This window comes from Anguilla rostrata, chromosome 12, assembly GCF_018555375.3.
Source record: "Anguilla rostrata isolate EN2019 chromosome 12, ASM1855537v3, whole genome shotgun sequence".
Lineage (NCBI taxonomy): Eukaryota > Metazoa > Chordata > Actinopteri > Anguilliformes > Anguillidae > Anguilla > Anguilla rostrata.
This window is the reverse complement of record NC_057944.1, coordinates 9248699-9267920: the sequence shown is the minus strand read 5'-3', so window position 1 is coordinate 9267920 and position 19222 is coordinate 9248699. Positions and strand designations below refer to the sequence as shown.

At 45.0% G+C, this 19222-nt stretch overlaps 1 long non-coding RNA gene across 5 annotated transcripts in view; it reads left to right on the top strand.

Moving 5' to 3' along the window:
- LOC135235914 (uncharacterized) overlaps positions 1-19222 on the top strand; it is a 240779-nt gene that overhangs the window by 19378 nt on the left and 202179 nt on the right. For 3 of the 5 annotated variants that reach the window (XR_010324461.1, XR_010324460.1, XR_010324463.1), the window contains exon 1: positions 9227-9277. The exons of the other annotated variants lie outside the window; for them this stretch is intronic. This is a non-coding gene — a long non-coding RNA (uncharacterized LOC135235914). Of the gene's footprint in view, positions 1-9226; positions 9278-19222 lie in introns of those variants that run through there. 5 annotated transcript variants of the gene reach the window in all.

Here is a 19222-nt window from a genome sequence, read left to right as displayed (position 1 = left end):
TAATGAGGGCTTTGTGTGGCAATAGAAAAAGAAGTACCGTAGTTTTAATGAGCCCAGGTGGTTGTACAATGTCATGCGAGCGTCACTGTCTCATAGCAACCATTCTGGGGGGCGGGGGGGGGGGGTGCACTTGACGGTAATTCGCAAGTACAGTGAGTACCAACCAAACCTGATAGCCTTGCTGATATGTTAGTAGAATGACAGCAGTTGACCCCTGCAGCTAAACGTGTCCGCTTCTTTATCACCTTTCAGGGTTAAGGGAGTGTGGTTTCTGCCTGCCCCGCGTTCCCCTAGGCCTGAGGGCGGTAACAATCGGGCGCTCGTTCAGGATCTAGCGCCACCTGCTGGAGAGATCCTGTATTCCAAGCTTCAGGGAAGGCCATGAAGGTCATCCAGAGAGCCAAGGCTACGGCTATCAAAGGGAGACGGCGTCTTCAGAGCCGCGTTACGGTCGGACCCTAGACCGGGTCGTAACGCTGCGCTAGCGCCGACTGCGGCTAGCAGCCCCGCAGGCCGAGCCGCCATGACGGCTCTGGCCTCACGCCGATCGATCGGGCACCGCACAGCCGCCTTCCTCTGACTCACGTCTGTGCGAGCCCGGCTTGCAAACCGCAGCGCGATAAGAAGCAGCGGCTTCCGTCACGTGCTCCAGGGGAGAACACCTGTTTGTCTGTGCTCTCCTGAATCGATGGCGGAGGCTGCGGTGAGCTTTATTCAGTGTCAGCATTATTATTCCAAACTGGAGAGAAACAAGGAGAAATGCATTTTAAAAATCCTCCTCATCTTCAGTCATGGTCTTGTCATCTGAAGAGAGGAACATTTGAGGGAAAAGGAAGTAAATGGGTTCAGCACTTGCCCTGTTTTTAAACTTTTCTGTGCACCAGAGGAGAATTATCAAGTTGAGATGGTTATAAAATATCAGACAGAAATTCAGTTTTAAAAACCTGAATAAAGGAACAACTGCAATATACTTTGTGAACAGCCTCAGGATTGCTGTGAAAGTCCTTGCTCGCTTCTTGCCTTTATTGTGCAGTTCATCCACAAACTCATATTCTCCGTTTTTAAAAAGAATTAAAAAGTGGGGCTTATTTTCAAATGAGCAGGCCAAGGAAACTGAAACAAAAGCTGCACACATTCCTTACAATGGATTTGAAATTGACCTAGCGGGAACAATATCGCTAATGCTCCGGCTTTCTGTGACCACGGAATTACAGTCATGAGCAGTTTATAGTTGCTCTGTTAGTTGAACTAATTTCCTTCGCTTTTCAGTCCATAAACAAGCAGAATAAAAAGCAATTACTTCCACAAGCTCTTGCAAATCTGAACAACTGAAGAAGGACAACAGCATGTCGGGGAACTGAGGATTAAGTAAAATATGTCTACTTTCTGAATCCAGCAGTTCCAACAGTCAATGCATTACATTGATCAGCACTCTGAATATTGCCCACAAGTGGTATTGTATACTAAACCCCTTACTTATCCTATATTGTAAATATATTTTATTCTACTCAGTTTAACAAAATTTAATTTTAACAATTTTTTGTAATGAGCATCATCGAATATCCTTTTTTTAAATACCAATGGGGGTGGCCTTTTTGTGGTGGAGTTTGCATGTTTCCTCCGGGTACTCCGGTTTCCTCCCACAGTCCATAGACATGCAGGTTAGGCTGATTGGAAATTAAACTGCCCCTAGGCCTGAGTGTGTGACTGAATGGTGTGTTTGCCCTGAAATAGACTGGCGACCCGTCCTGGGTGTATTCCAGCCTCTTGCCCAGTGCACACTGGGATAGGCCCCAGCACCCCCCCATGACCCCGGCCATGAGTAAGTGGGTATTTGAATGGATGGATGGCACCTGAAGGAACGTGCATTGGCTAGCCTTCTTTGGAAGGTAGTTAAGCCCTTTTGGGCTGTTTGGGGATTATATGGTCATGAAGTCAGGCTGGGTCTGGGCAGTGTGTGGTTGACAGAGTACTGATGAGCACTATGAGTCATCTAATTATGCTATATATGGACATAATTGTTTAAATTCCTAATGTTAATGTAATGTAAATTTGTCAACATACCAAACAAGCACATACCAAGGTCATCTACTCCCCGTTAAAAGCCAGTTGAATTACCAAAAATATGTGTTGAGAATAGATGCTAATATCATTTAAACACGCAATCACAGTCTAATGACGGTATTATCTGCTGACAACAACAGTCACAGTACCAGCATATTTCAAAGTTTTCCCGTTTTGTTTTAGCTTCCAGAAACATAATTTTGGCTACTTCATTACGCTCACTGAGAGACTGTCATTAAGATGCCAGTGTTGGTCTGTGGCAGCCAAAATGAATGCAAATTCAAGTTATTTGTGGTGGATATTAGTCTGGTGACAGCACTTTTTGCCTTTAGGTGTCTGGTTTTGCTTACAAATGAGGTGCTTCGCGCAGTGGGGAAGGTTTTTGGTAAGGAGGCGTTAGAAAGCTGGTATATATTCAGCTTTGATTGTGTGGGAAAGGAGAGCAGGGGTCAAGTTTTGTGGAGAGGAAGAAAGGAATATTTTCTTTCTTTTTTTTTTAACATTTTGGGGGTTTTCAGATATGGTTTTATACACTTTTCTAAGGTGGATAATTATTTTTCTAATCGAGAGAGAGGAGTGAGAAACACCAGAGCAAACGAAAGAGCAACAGAAAAGAAAGAGAATAGGATATACAGTGAGCTCCATAATACTTCAGACAAATGCATTTTTTCTTGATTTGGCTCTTGATTTTAGGTTTGTAATCACACAATTCGCTCGTGTTCAAACTGCAGATTCTCTGCCTTTATTAAAGGGTATTTTAAAACGTTTTGGATTCACCGTGTGGAAATGTTCCGCATTTTTACACACTGCACCATAATGTTCGGGACATGCTAATGTCATGTAAATGAAAGTAGTCTTGTTTAGCATCCTCTGCTCGAAGCCTGTGACCCACAGACGTCACCGGATGCAGAGTATCTGCCAGGCCTGTGCGGCGGCCATCTTCAGCTCCTGCCGGTTTCAAGTTTAGCACGGATGCTAACTGAATTCAAGCCTTTGCTTTTTTTTTTTAAGTTTCAATGCCTTGACCTGTATTCTGGTGAAAGAGGGGCGCTGCGCTCGATCTGGGGTGTTCTGTGTGCGGACGCCGCACGCTTTGCGCCCCTTCCTCATTGGCTGGTGCGCTGCTCTGTGCTGCAGAACTTCACCACGCAGACGGAGAATACCTAAAGGCGGCATGTTTTTTTCTTGTGGCACGTGTATCCATGGCGATGCAGGTTGAGCCGTTCCATCATCCTGTGGCGGGTCTGGCGGCGCGTGGTAGCGAAGGCGGGCGTTTGCGTCTCCCAGCGCGCTACGAGGCCTCATCCGTCAGCCTGAGTGATGATGGGTGAGGGGGAGGAGGAGCACGAGGAGGAGGCAACCAATCAACACCCAGTCCGCTAACTGGAGAGCCTGTCCCTCACACTCATTCACTCGCTCTCCCTCTGACCCGCTGTCCTCCTTTCTCCTCCTCTCTGTTCTGCCAACCATGTCCTTGTGCTCTTGCACTTTCATTCTCTCTATCTCTCTATCCTATGTTCATTCATTCAGTCTCTCCGTCCCTCCATATCTATCTTTCTCGGTCTCATGTACTGTACATGCGGTTGCGTATGTGTGTGTTACATGTGTGGTTGCGTGCATGCTTGTATGTGTTGTTGCGTGTGGTTCCTGTTGTGTGCGCGTGTGTGCGTGCGTTTACATTTTTGTGTGTTCTGCTGGGAAACGCTCAAACCCCCAGTTTAATCATGGCTCTCATAATGAATACCCTTGGGTGGGCTCCGCGTGCATAATGAACACAGAAGGCTAGCCGTAACGCAGAGAGTCTGTCGCTCTGCTCGGGCCCAGAGCAGTATCCTGTGGGTCCTCCATCATCTGGTGCTCCTGCTCGTGGACGGTTTGCTCAGTTTGTCTGCTGTGGCACATTCTGATGCTTTTATGTGTGTTTTTGGTGCTGGGTTGGATGCTCAAATCCGATGTTTTGTTTTGTGAGTACTGAAGCAAGCCATTCTGAGGGCAGTAGTAGAACAGTGGGAGTGAAAATGCAACTAAGAAACTTTCAGTTTCAGTTCACAGTACTTGTTCTGCGACTGCTGAAATGAAATTTTGGGTAGTTGCCAGTGCTGGGAGAATGGATTGACTGAGAAAACCGTGCACTTTTTCATTGAAGGAATTTAATTGTAATTAATTGTAATTGCTAATATGTAACTATGCATCTACAGTGTACGGCTTGTGTAGTGATATGTGTTTTCAGTGCGGATTGTTGCGTTGTATGGAGTATGACTGTGCTATTGGATAAAGTGAGACTCCCGATAACAGATCATGAGTCATGGGGTTCTACCCATGAGTCACAGCAGGGAGACAGAACTGCCTTTGTTCCACCCGCGTGTTAAATAGTCGCTGGCTCTACTGTAGTACTGTGTGACCTGTAGTGTGTTAAATAGTCATTGGCTCTCCTGTAGTACTGTGTGTGGCTTGTAGATTGTGAAATAGTCACTGGTTCTCCTGTAGTACTGTGTGGACTGCAGGGTATAAAATAGTCACTGGCACACTTGTACCACTGTGTGTGGCCTGTAGGGTGTAAAATAGTCACTGACTCTCCTGTAGTACTGTGTGGATTGGAGTGTGTTAAATGGTCCCTGGCTTGCCGGCAGAAGTGGTGGGTAAGGGTGAATATTGTAAATGGAAGGAAAGCATGCAAAGCTCCATTTTATCAGTGACGAACCAGAGCAATGAGCCGTGCTTGCTGGTGTACTTGAAGCCAAGAGGACATTGAGTGCCTTCTCGAAATAGGGGCTGAGGATTACATAAACAGCGGCTAGAGAGGACCCATAAAAATGCAGATGCACTTAAGATATTTAGTGAGAAGCTGAGCGAGAGGGGATTCCATAAAACCGGCAACCTTGATTTATTTTAATTGATTAGGGTATCAGAATTAGAATGGTGCCCTCCCCTTCTTGGCTTTTAGGGCACGTGACTACCGATAAGCAGAGGACATTGACTGGACTCCTCGTTTTTGGAACACTAGGTACAGGGCACTGGACATGTGCAGTGGGCATGAGAAAACAGCTGTGCTGAATGCCTGGGGCTTATTTAAAGACAGCATCAGGCCGCAGTTACACACTGCAAATGAAAAGCGAGAGTACCTGTGTCACATTGCCACCGTTTATATTTAGGGAGCAAGGAATACCTTTCTGTGGACATTCTGAAGATGAATAGAGAAACATTTTTGTTGTTGAAATTATTCCCTAAATGTGACTTCTACAGAAATACAAAATTCCCTCTCGCACTACTTTACCTTTCACTGCTGTCTCAGAATTAAATTCTACAAAGTTGTTCAAAACAAAATAAAAATAAATACATAAATGGGCAATTTCCTTGTTGAGTCATCATATGGCTCAAATGTGGAGGACACATCAGAGCACTTCAATAATATGGTAAATGGACTGCATTTATATAGCGCTTTTATCCAAAGCGCTTTACAATTGATGCCTCTCATTCGCCAGAGCAGTTAGGGGTTAGGTGTCTTGCTCAAGGACACTTCGACACGCCCAGGGCGGGGTTTGAACCGGCAACCCTCCGACTGCCAGACAATCGGTCTTACCTCCTGAGCTATGACGCCCCGAAAGTAATAAATGATACCTGGATAGAATGCGTAATGGGCTTGATCCGAGATTCTCGAGTGGTAATGCTGAACTTACGAATGGCATCCAGGTACCCAATTCACTGTCTGGAAACATCCTTTCACGACAGTGCCTAAATGTGCCGGCGAAACACCACAAAATCCACTTCCAGTCAGAGGAAAGTAGTAGTCGCACACAATTACCCTGCAACGCAAAAAAAAAGAGCCCGGAGAGATACTCGACACACAAAGTGCACACGAGGTGTTGGACCCTCTGGTGCACCCATCTCTGGAAAAAAAAAAAATAATAAATCCGGTTCAAGCAGCTTTGAAATATCCATTTAGCAGCTGTAAGCAGCGAGAGCCCTTTCAGTGCTCTGAGGCAGCTCCATGCCCGGCCCAAAGGCTCGCTGGATCAAACCCGCCTCCCGCATGTGACAGTGACGTCCGTCGTGAAGAGTGTCCCTTGAGTCCGCTGAGGGGGACGCCATTGTCAGCCGCTTCGCCAGCGCGCCCTGAGTCCCCCGGCTCTCGCCACGGCAACGGCGGCGGCATGCCCGATAAGGAGGTGAAATGGGCAGGAATCGAACCCCGGCCAAACACGGTACTTGCGTATGCTCATTGTGGCTTCGAGCGGTTAGCGATGATCCATGCCCTTGGGGGCGGGGGGCGGGGGTGAGCAGATTAAGGTTCTGCAGTTGAGGTACCACGGGAAACAGGAGGAAGTGACGATGTTTTTGGCACTAAATGCAGAAAATGAAAACAATATTCTATGTTTGGCAGTGTAGTATAATGGGTAAGGAGATGGGCTTGTAACCCAGCTGAAGGCCACAGGTTCGATTCCCCAGTAGGACACTGCCATTGTACCCTTCAGCAAGGTACCTGTCCTGCATTGCTTCAGTATATATCCAACTGTATAAATGGATGCAATGTAAATGCTATGTAAAAGTTGTGTAAGTCGCTCTGGATAAGAGAGTCCACTAACTGCCTGTAATGTAATGTAATGTGACATGTTCATCAGAGACAGTCGGTTGGTTTGCCTCTGTAATCAGACCCATTTCCTCTTCCTGCGCCCACCTTCCCCTGACACTTCTGAGGCAAAGACGCGAGACGCTTTTCAGAACCCTTTTGCGAGAATAAATTCCGGACAAGAAAATTGTTTGGGAACCAGAAAGATCGCCGGAGGAGGTGTGTGGGGTGTGACTGGGTAGCAGGGGGAGGAGGAGGGGGGGGAGAGGGAGAGAGACTGAGTTAGGGGGATCTGTGTTTAATTGGGAGCGGTGGGATGTTTTGGCTGACGGAGTCAGATAAGGGTGACCATGGAAACGGGCTTGTTTGAGCCCTGCAGTCAGTTTCAGCAGAGGAAAAACAACACAGAAATATTTACCCTAACCTCTGAATGAACACAGGACAGATTTAGATATTCCGCCTGTTGCTGAAAGCATCAGGTGACTGATAACACTGACACAATGTCATTGGAATAGTTCTGGCTGCTGTCCACTGTCTTTTTCTCAGACTGAGCATGATTTCATTACATTCATTTGGCAGACACTTTTATCCAAAGCCTTGTACAATAAGTACAAGTACCGAAGGTCATTGTAACAACAACAAAACACAGCTACAATTCTCATTTTGTAACAGTTATTCATAGCCATAAATACATGAAGTCCAGTTCACACAGTAAACATTACTCTCTGACCTAACCTGTGCAACATCAAACTAGAAGGCATAACAAGCTACAACATCAAGATAATACAAAGTACAATATAAGTGCTATCAATTTCTTTCTGTAAGAAGACAACAAGCCTTGTTCCCACTGCTCTTTACTGGAGTGCAATGTGCTTTGCTTTAGAATGCTTTACCACTGGGGAATAGTAGAATGTGTGAAATAGAATTTAAAAGTTAATTTGTAGGTGAGTGCGAGAGGACCAGGGTTGCTTAATTTCCAGCCAAGCTTGGAAAGGCCGGCTTTAATTGGCTTTGGGGTAGGTAATGGGGTGGGAGTGTTTTCATGCAGTCGAAGGTCAAGGTGGCCGAATGCAAATTACACACACTGCTGCAAAGCAAGGGGAAGTGCCGGAGGCCCTGTGACTTCCTGTTCAGGGAACAGTGAATTAAAATGAATGAAACATTGCATTTATACGACACTTTTCCAGACACTCAACGTGCTTCACAGTGATTAAGGGAAACTCACCTCAGCCACCACCATTGTGGTTGCACCCACAAGGGTGATGCACGGCAGCCAAGCCCACACTTGCTTAGCTTCAGCCATTGGGTAGAAGCAGGGTGCATGGTGGTATGGCTGCTGCCAGTGTTTAGTCCAGCATCCTTAACCTTTGATCTTTGGCCTCATTATTTTCCTGGATGGACCCGAATAATTCACCAGTGTTTCGTACCTTAAGTTGGTATTAATAATTGCGGTCAGTACCGTGATAATTACGACATTATTATTAAGTATGTCGTAATTATTACGGTACTGATGCAGCAAATAATTTCAAAAAGTATTGCACAGGTACACCACACCTCACTAATGTAACTCCGGCTGATTCGCTGTCGGCCAATGAAAGGGGTGGTTATTGGTTGATGTATAGTTACAGAGCATTCTTTGCAGGAACAAGCAATTACAGCCCCTTTCATTGCCTCCCCCCCGCGCTTTTATTATAAACTAGCACTTGTCACCGGCAAGAGTTGGTAATGAGGGGAATGAGAATGTTCAATTAGCATTTGCCAGGAGCCTTTGCTCTCGCAGTCTTTAACGAGCACCTCTCTCATTTATGGCCCTTTAACGCAGTAGCTTTCCTCATTTATTTGGTTGATGCGGAGCCCGGCAACGGGAATGGAATTCTGCATTGCAGTCGAATGGGAAGTCGTTTAGCACGGCGCGCTAACAGGGTAACTCTGGGTCAGCTTCCGCGTGCGTTGCCTGGTTCGGCGGCACTGTTGGTCTATAGTCAGGTATCCAGGACAGCGTTAACACTGCGTACGTGCTTTTGCCTTCGATTAATGATAAAACCACACCATGCAAAAATGTTTAAATTGTGAGCTTCCAAGTGGCTCAGCTCAGGAAAGTGGAAAAATATTTCTAAATTCTGGATTGTGGCGTTAGCTGAACATGACCAGGAGTTCACGACAGGAAGCACCCCGAGATTCCATTTCAATTCAGTGGGTTCGGGAATCAATTAAATTATTATTATTATTTTTTTTAAATCAGCGTAGAGATTTATGACCGTGTGTTTAAGCTAACCAGCATTCTTCAGATGAAAAAATGCCCATCAACCTTGCCCGGCACTCCCTGCACTGGTGAGAGCGGGGTAGCCGCGAAGTATGACAGGTGTGGCCTGTCTTTGCACTCGTATCGTTACCCTGATGGTGTAGCTTGTTGTCATGCCTCCTTGCGAAAAAAGTACTTAAAACATGAACAAATTCACCGTCCTTTTACCTCTGGGAACGCACTTTTCCAGGACCGTGGTCAGCAACCGAACCGCAAAGCCAAGGCCGCGAAATACGTGCGCATGTGTGGGAATTTAAAATGGCACTCCTTTCAATCGTTGTGGTGACATACATACACAGGTTGTTACATACATGCTCCTGTATGTTTGCCTTGCGTCTTTCAACGTAAGTACGACTTCATTTACTTCTTGAAGCGGATACTTTTTTTTATTTTTATTTTTATTTTTACAGTTGCGTAATTGATAAATGCATTTCATTAACGGCATTCGCTACTTTTGTGTTCAGGCTGGCAACGTTTCTTTATATCAATGCGTCAGAATTTATAAATACAACTACCACAACTTAGTTATTTGAAGTGTGTATTTCTTAGCTTGTGATTTATAGTACATATATTGCTTTGCCGTAGCTATGCTAGAACGTATTTGATTGTTTTAAGTTGTAAGACAAACTGATACGTCGGCGGACAACATTTTATTTATTGCGTGTTGGCTGATTCTTTGATTTGTGAATGACTGAACTCAGGCCTATAGCTCTGTACATACAACACAGCTTGGATTGTATACGTTGAATACTGACATTTTAGTTAGCATTTGGTTGTTTATTCGCTTTGATATTGAATGAATAAGTTATTGTTTGTTAGAATACGCACATGTTCCGGTCTGCCGTTCCAGCGTGTTGGTTAATACCACTGACTTCCAAATGCTAAAATGTATTCGCTTATTCCTTTTTATTCTGTCATCTATATGCTTTTCTTTATTCTGTAATATATATAATATTATTTGAATACCAGTGAATATATTGTAAAAGTGTTTTGTTTCCGTTTGTTTATTTGAACCATGGCATACAAATAAACACGGAGTAAACTTAAATGTGGATCAAATCCTTTCCTGGCGGATTATGTAATGATGTATCTTTGACTAATTCTTGATACTAGCTCGTGTAACTGATTCACTCACTCGATGATATGCTTATCGGACCTGTTTTTCCAATGACCTTCGGTATTCACTTATTGTACGTCGTTTGGATAAAAAAAAAAAAAAAAAACGTCTGCCAAATAAATGTAATGTAATGTGGCCGATCAGATAGCATAGAATGAGTAGTGTGGCAGGAACAGGGGCAGACGCAGGGGCTCTGGTGATTAAATAAAAGCCTATCTTGTGAAGTAATTTAGTTTCCAGTGATGTGACAGGCTGCATTTCAGAGAAGAGCAGGAGGCGCTGAGAGGCTGAAAGAGCTTGTTAAGCCCAGATTCATGTCCAGAATTTGTGGTCTGTCTGAAGGAATTGCTCACAAGGCTTTAGAGGCCAAATCGCCCACTCATATTTTCATTTAGGCAGGGGATGGGCGTCTGCTGGTTCTGGACTACAGGAGGTATGTTTATGATGCAGGGCGTCGCAAGAGGCAGTGTCTGTGCGAATCAGCCTTCAAAATACTGTGTCCTCAAAGGATGTGCTGTCTGCCAAGCATACTGTGTACTGTCTAGTGCATTTTTCAGTATACTATGGGCAGTGTGTGGGGAAAATATATACTCCATATTATTTTCCAACCGCATCGTGGAAATATCCTAATGCGTTCCGTCTTTGTGTGGCCATGTTTGCGTTGTTTGAGGAAACTCAGATGCCCTTGTTTTGAGCGGTGTACATATATTATGTGACCAAAATGGTTGTTACTCCTGAGTATGCTCCAATTACCGCAAAACCATAGAATAAGAGGCCATATCATCTGGATTTAATAACTAATTTACAGAAATTTCACTTACTTGACTTTATCAGTACTCGCAGTCCGCTCAATTTCACTAGCGGCGATTCGACGGACGCATGATATGAGCACGGTGGCGTTGCCGTGGTGTTGCCGTGGCGAAGAGGTGCGGTTCATGTCCTGGCATCCCGCGTCTCCCGGGACTGGCCGTTAGTTAAAGCGGAACCCTCGCTACCGTTGTGCTGACGATGCAGGCTTCAGCGCATCAGCCAAGCTCAACGCATTGCCAGGACCCGAGTTGTCTTAACGATGCAGGCTTCAGTCATCCCCAAGGCCTCAGCGCAGCCAGGCCGGGGTCGTGTGCCCGATGAGGTCAGTCATCACGCAAGGCCTCAGCGCGCCAGGGCCCGAGTGTGCACGTGTCAGGCTTCAGTCATCCGCAGGCCTCAGACGCGCCAGGCCCGAGTTGTGCGATGCAGGCTTCAGTCATCACGCAAGGCCTCAGCTGCGCCGGCCCGAGTAGTGCTGACGATGCAGGCTTCAGTCATCACGCAGGCCTCAGACGCAGCCAGGGCCCGGAGTCAGGCTTTCATACCCGAGAGGAGACACGGCCACGGCGGAGCGGGGAGTAATCACGGCCCTCCGGTGCCAGAAGATCCAGGAACGAGACCGTGGCTGAACCCTCTGTGCAGCTCGGTCGCGCTCGTTTTACTTGACTGGGTTCTGTGCGTGCTTTTCTTTCACAGAGTTGACCGTGGGGGTTGTGATGTATTGGGGTTGCTTTTGTCAGTTACATGCCCCCCTTGCGCAATTCCGCTTATTCGGGGCGCGCGCCTGCGACACGCTCACGTTAACTAAGATGGCGCCGTGCAGAGAAAAGGCACGTTCCTGATTATTACAGCGTCGTGATTTCGCCTGTTTGTTTGCAAGTTAACTTCAGTAAACGTTCCTGTTCCTGTTGTCCGTGCCTTAAGAGTTATACAACGTTTAGCCGACTTAACGGGTATATTTCAGAGGGGCTGGAAGGGAGTGGCTTTGACACGGGACGTGCGGAGACGGCGCTCTGGGCCCGTTTTGGAGAGGGGTATGTCAACGCGCCCCCACTGTAGACCGGCTGGAGGGCAGGAGGAGATGATCCCTCTGCAAACAAATGCATGCACCAGACAAAAGAAGTGAGCTTCATTAAAGACTCTGTGCGATCACTTTTCTTTTGCATTTAAAGTGTTAATTAAGCCACAAGGCAAAGAATATATACTTAGGCTTCACAATTTATAAAGGGGAAAATGGGATGGGATGTAGGGAGTTTCTGCTTATTCAGTGTTGATTAAGCGCTTTGCACCTGTAGCGTATGCTATCCTTTTGGAGTCTTGTTTTTTGTTGCAGACATAGGTTGTAAAAAGGTTCAACATTCACAAGCGATTCAGATCAGAGGTGAGTGAACTGTTAAAGGATGATTACCATCTTCTGGTGCTGGGTGTGAAGTAGAGCTATAGAAGGACTGTGAGGGGAGCATTCACTGACTATAAGCACTTGTGCTTGAGTAGTAAATCGCCATTCTGCTTGCTTCCAGTTGAAGCCATTGATTGTGTTATGTCTGTCAGGTGAAAATGGGTGATCGGTATATAGCTGCATTTAAAAAGCTTTTTGGACTGATTCAGACATCCAAACTCAGGAACGGTGCTTGGTTGGACAAGCTTTTATTAAAAACCATCTTCAGGCAGTGAACAAAAAGTTGAAAATTCAATAGATTTCCAGCAGTGAACTGTTCTAGTGGCTATATGATTGCCTAGACTGTGTTCCTGGCATGGTTTGGGTGTTTTAGTACTCAAGGTCGATGTCGGTCTTTACATAGTGGTACCGAGTGCACCTCTTTGTGCCTCAGTAAAGCAGAGAAGATTGTCTTTCGAAATGACATTGCCCCTATCCACGGAGCACAGAAAGTAATCCTCAGAAATGGTGTTAAATAATTGAAACACCTTCATTCCTTTCATATTATTTCCCTTTTTTGTGCCTTCATAATGACAACATTATTAGCAGCTTTGCCTGAGAGTAGATCTCCTGTGCTTTTTCATTTCCTCTAGATTTAAAGTTGAAAGTTTTTTTTTTTTAAATCATGAACTCAGTGAAATATCCATAAAATATCCATTCCTCCTGTGGGGGACGGCAGGAGGGTTAATTGAAGGTCAGCCTGGATTTACTCCAATGCCCTTTTCAGGGGAAAGAGCCACAAATATCCCAAAAGGAAAGTTCAAAGGAAATCTACGGAGCCTTTGACCTGGAGGTGATGGCATGTTTAAATGGCATGTTTGCAATTCCTCTGTCAATTTATCCCTGCAAAACGCCACACGCCAATTAAATCTTCAACAGGGAGTGGGTGGTGGAAGTGGGTGTGTGTGTGTGTGTGTGTGGGGGGGGGGGGGGTATACTGGGAGTAGATTAAAAAACTAAATAAATAAAAAAAGATTGTCTCTCTCTTGGTGCAATATTACTGGCAAGGCCATTTGTATGTTATGAATAATGCATAACAATGCATAACCCTATTCATTTTATGCAGTAAATGGTGAAAGATGTCAGAGAAACAGCTGGTGGCTCCATTATTTTTAGCTGCATTAACATGTAATGTTGGAAAATATTCCTTCAGTAAAGGGTACAAATTAAAATAGCTCTGTTCCCTAGTCTTGTCCTTGCAGCTGACATTGTGAAATGGATTTTTAAATGAGATCAAAACTCTTTAGTCCTTCAGTTAGAGATGACGAAGGAGGTGTTCAGGGGGAAATCAAGTAATCAACAGTGGCAGTTTTCAGTGGAATTTTGCAGTTCTTTTCCATGAAGGGTTTTGATTGTGCTCCAGAGTTGCTGGAAGTAGTTTGTTGACCCACCGATGGTGTACTGGCTGACCAATAGGGCTTAGATATCAGATGTCTTTGTGCTTAAGTTGTAGGTGGCTCGTAGAATCCAGACTGTGTAAATGTCGTCTGTGACTGGTAGCCCTGGTGGGTGGAGCCTAATTCATCACATCCTTACTTGGGGAGGGAGGGAGGGAAGGAGGGAGGGAGGGGGGTATCATTGTCTGTGTTGTGTCATTCAGTATCTCCCTTTGACCGAAAAGGATCTCCCTGCATTACATTACATTTATTTGGCAGATGCTTTTACCAAAGCACCATACAAAATATGTGCATATCCGAAGGTCATTGGAACGAATACAAAACACGGGTCCGATGAGGTACAATACTCATTATGTAACAGTTATTCATGGCCATGAAGTCCAGTTCACACAGTGACATCTGATTAAGACAATCAGTGGACAATCACCAAAAGTCATTTTAAATAGGCAAAAAGTTTGTGTTGGGAAGTACCATCACAGCAGTACTGACTTTATGAACCCTTTTTAATGAGAAATGAGAAACTATTAGAGAACAGGTCTCCCTGGTGTCTTCAGACTGCACGATAAAGCTCTGATTATACTGTTTTATTCCCATTGAAGCAGATGAGCAGACCAAACTTCATAACTGAAAAGCTGCATAACCTCAAAATCAACTACAGGCTCGCTTGATCCAATCCCAGCAAAAACATCTTCCTGTGCTAAGCCAGCCAGGAACTTAAAATCATTAACACATCCCTGTTGCAGGATGCAAGCCAGAGCCTGTGTTTTGTAGTCGTTCCAATGACCTTTGGTACGCACGCATTGTACGTCACTTTGGATAAAAGCGTCTGCCAAACGAACGTAATGTAATGTGAATAACAATTCTAGAGAATTTACGTTTGCGTTTACTACGGTCACTGGCGGCTGTATTCTCACATTTCAAAGACTACCATCCTGAATAATCAGGGCTTTCGCAAGCGTGTTGGTGTTGTTTAATAGCCCGAGTGCGACAGCTATGTTCCTTCTGGATGAAGCTGTCCTGCTGTGAGGATGCTGGCGGGGAAGGTGCCCTATCTACGTTAGATTCCATATCTCCTGATCCGAATGCTATCAGTACCTCGCTGTCCAGGCCTCTACCTCTGCCTCCTGCTGTTCTAAATTATGCTGACACTTTCTACAGAGACCATGAATGTTGAGTTTGCCAGCGGAGCTAGTGCTAACCTTGTTGCATTCAACACATCTCAAGCCTGCGGTGAGACTTCGTAATCAATATTTACCCTTTTTGGCAGGTAATCCAAGGTTGTTTCCAAGGTTGAAGTCCTATCCCAAAACTGGATTCAGTGGATAAACGGTGGTGTGTATAGATAGTTTGATTTTTTTTTTTAAATTGCGGTAAGAAACCTTGAGGGGTGACAATGTAGAAATATTGAAAAAGCAGCATCGGCAACAACAGCTTGCGTTTCGTTTGAATGGCAAACAGGATACAGGAAACAGCAACCAGCTAACCTTGTTGCACTGTGTACAAGAGTGGATTATCAAGGTGAAGTGACTTACCTGCTCTCCTTTATCAATAGGCAGCGCTGAATGAAAACCAGCAAATCGGGCAGGTCTGGAAGACCAGGGCTGGGGATGGCTGGCATAGATTCATGAATGATACACACGCATACAGTCAGCTCTGTAATGTTTGGGACAAAGACATATTTTTTATTTATTTGGCTCTCTGCTCCACAATTTTAGGTTTGTAATCAAACGAATCACATGTGGTTTGCGCACATTCACAGCTTTTATTATTTTATTTATTTTTTTACAGTGTATAAATGAGAGCACTTTCTATACATAGTCCCCCTTATTTCAAGGCACCATAATGGATAGGACAGATAGTTTCACCGGTGTTTCTGACGTGTCAGGTGTGTTCAGTTGCTTCCATTGTGCAAGTATAAAAGAGCTTCCAGTTGATGACCAAGGAATACTCACCATAATGAAGAAAAACCTCCAAGCATCTGGCCAACCAATCAGAAATACTCTTCAGGAGGCAGGCCTGGATGTGTTAGTGACTACTGTCTGCAGGAGACTTCACGAATAGAACTACTGCGGCTGCACAATGTAAGATGCAGACATAGCGCTAGTTAGCTGCGAAAACAGGATGGCCAGGTTGCAGTGTGCTAAGAAGGACAAAGAGACTGCAGAGTTTTGTAAAAAGTTGTTGAGGACAGATGAGATCAAGACTCTCTTGTATCAGAGTAATGGCAAGAGTAAAACATGGAGACCAAAAGGAACTGCTCAAGATCCAAATATCAAATATATATACACACACACACACACATATACATATACACACTGTGTGTATATACTGTAATAATGTACACAATGTATACTGTATAGAATGTTACATAAAATATTAACTGTGCAAATGACTCTGGGTGCAGTTGTCTACTAAGCAAATTGTGCTGTTATGACTGCAGACTGCGCGCAGACTGTACACATCCCTGAGTAGGATGGCAGCACACACACAAGCATCTCTCCAGTTTAATTGGTGTTTTGATAAGCTGTGGCTGAGCGTGAGGTCTCATTGCGTCTCTGCTGCCACGGAACACGCGCCAGTTTGCTGCTACTGGATTCTGAGAGCGGAGAGCGAGGGATGGATTAAGTGCCTGTTCTATGCAGATGACCTGGTTCTCCTGTCCCCCACTGAACAGGGGTTGCAGCAAAGCCCCACAAATTAATGTTAGGAAAAAATGATATTGATTCTATTGAAGTTATTTAGGAATAACAATCAGTTCTACAAGAAACTTCAACATTGCAGTGAATGAACTAAGGGAGAAAGCACACAGGACCTTCTATGCCATCAAACAACAATTTCAGTAGAGATTAAAATATGGCTTAAAATCTTTGGAGCTATAATTGAAACCAATTTCTGTTTTTGGCAATGAGTTGTGGCTTCCACCCATCAGTCAAGAATTTGGCAAATGGGACAAACATCCAGTTGAATTCTTTAAGCATATCTTGACAAACAATGCATGCCGCATTTATAATGCATATCAAAATACAAAAAAGGGTAGTAAAATTTTGGAAGCACTTAAAACATAGGGACCCCCACCCACATCAACACAACGCTCTGTGATACCAGAGAAAATGATTCTGTCAGTCAGGTCCTCACCTCACCAGCTCGGGATCAGAACAAAACTACAGACATAATTAAAATAAACCAAACTGCGACACAACTGAAACAAAATTATATCACTTATTAGGAATCTCAAACAAAATCGCAAAGTAAAACGAAATGTTATCTGGCCCTAAAAAGACAGCACACTGTAGCAAACTACCACTGACAAAAAACTGAGAACCACCTTGCCGAGGTAGAGGCTCAGCAAACACCACCATATAGACCGGCAGGCTCAAAAATCATGGTTGCCGGAACAAGATTGTGCTAACAATGCAAAGATGATAAAATTGAAACCGAGAAACACTTCTTGATTGAATGTGCCAAATTCAACCAAATTCGCAATCAATTTTACCCCAAAATTAGCCAAAAATGTCCCCAATTCAATAAACACACCTGATGCAGATAGGCTACACTTCTTATCACAGGAAAAAAGATTGCTGCATACTAGCAGCACAATTTGTGTTCTCCTGCCGTACCCTGAGGGACAATGAGTGATCACGCCATCCACACACATGAACGCACACACACCACACACACGTACCCGCAGGCACGGAGACACACGCACAACACACAGAGCGAGAGGCAATAAAACTACTTTGAAATTGACATTCAGAGGGTGGGGAAAAAGAGGGGGATGGAAAGGGAGAAAGTGAGAGGAGGGGACTGTGGAAGTGAGTGAATCATGAGGGAGGGAAATAATGGAAGGAAAGCCGCAAAAGTATAAAAGGCATGCATGTCCCAAAATGACCGAGAGAGTGAGAGGTCTCGTGTCAGGATCCGTTGAAAAAGGCAAATATCTCGTGGTGTGTAGCAAAACCATTGTAAAACTGAACCACAACTGCAGGAAGAACTAAATACAGCTGGAGAGAAACCAGTTCCCCTGACTACTGTGAAACGACAACAACGATCTGCTGGTCTGTGCATCTGCCTTTTCCCAATCTTGCTTGGTCCAGTGTTGATGGTGCTTGGCCCAGTCTTAATGTTAGCAGCATGTAGCCAGGGCTTTTCTGCAGACACAGAGTTATCGGAATCATCAGAAAGGACAGCTATCAATGCAGATTAGCTGCACATCTTGCTTCCCGACGGTCCTCTGTGTCCCCTGGTACAGGCATCTTCCAGTTTGGTTGCTCGGCGTTGGCTCCACGCATCCCTGATGAGAGTTGCCTGGCAACGGGCATCCATCTCCGCTCCAAGCGCATCTCGCGACCAGTATCTCTTCACGGGCCCCATCTCGGCCTGTGGGGGGATGGGGGGGGGGGACGGAAACGCACACGGCGCCCCCCCCCCAGAGCAAAACTAAACGCTAAGCTGGGAGAAATACTAAACCACAGGATGTAACATCTGCAGCAGTTGCCTGTCCACAGGCAGCATGATGGATATAATTAACTGGCCAATGAAATCAGCGGTGCTGTTGGTTTGCGTTGTAAACTTTTAAAAACAGTGCTCTTCGCGGAGCGTCGCAGCTGAGACACCCGCCATCTTTAGCGTGTTTCCGGCTTGGCGCACGCGCGCGTTTACAGATCGCTCATATCTGCGAGCACGAGGGACCGCCAGGACCGGTGTTTGACGGAAACTGCGCTAGCTGCAAATGCTTTCTGCTCAAACAGCGTCCAAATAAATGTTATGTATGAATGTGCAAATATTTAGTATTGATATTAATGCAGGGCTGTAGGAACCACGGCCCAGGGGCCGAACACAGACCAAAGTAGACACACTCAATTACTCATGCCCTTTAATTATTGAAAGGATGCATCAGTTCTCTATCTCTATATTTCTGTATCTTTCTAGTGCCTGGTAAATATTTTGCTCATATGCACCATTAAAAAAAATGATCTGGCCCCCAGAAAGTAATAGAAAGAACTTAACATTTTGGAGTAGAAGTTTTTTTCCAAATGTTGAATTTGATTCACGATGAACAGAGGATTAACGGAAGGTGATCTCATTGGAATCCATTCCTGAACAATTTCTCTTACGAATTGCAGCATTATGGACTATCATCTGATAAACTTGAATCAGATGCGATGGTGGAAATGTGCAGATTTTATCGTTTTGCCTCCAACACTTTTTCTGAACCTTTCTGAGTGTGCGGTAGATCCCTTCATCCTTGGTATAACCACACAAGCATTTAGGCAAACTTGGATGCAGCGATGCATTGTGGGATGTAAACTGCCAGGGCGACGGCATTATCCCCAGAATTGCCAGCTGGCTGCGCTGAGATGTTGACTTGAATGCTGTCTGAAGCTCACGGTAATTTCAGTCCGTCGGACTCTGAGGGATTGAGCGGGGTGTTTCGGTTTCTGCCTGAGCTGCCTCGCTGGCGTAGGATCCATCACGGTGTCTGCGCTTCCAGAAAGGCTTCCGTTTCCTCCTGTCTGTGAAAATTTAA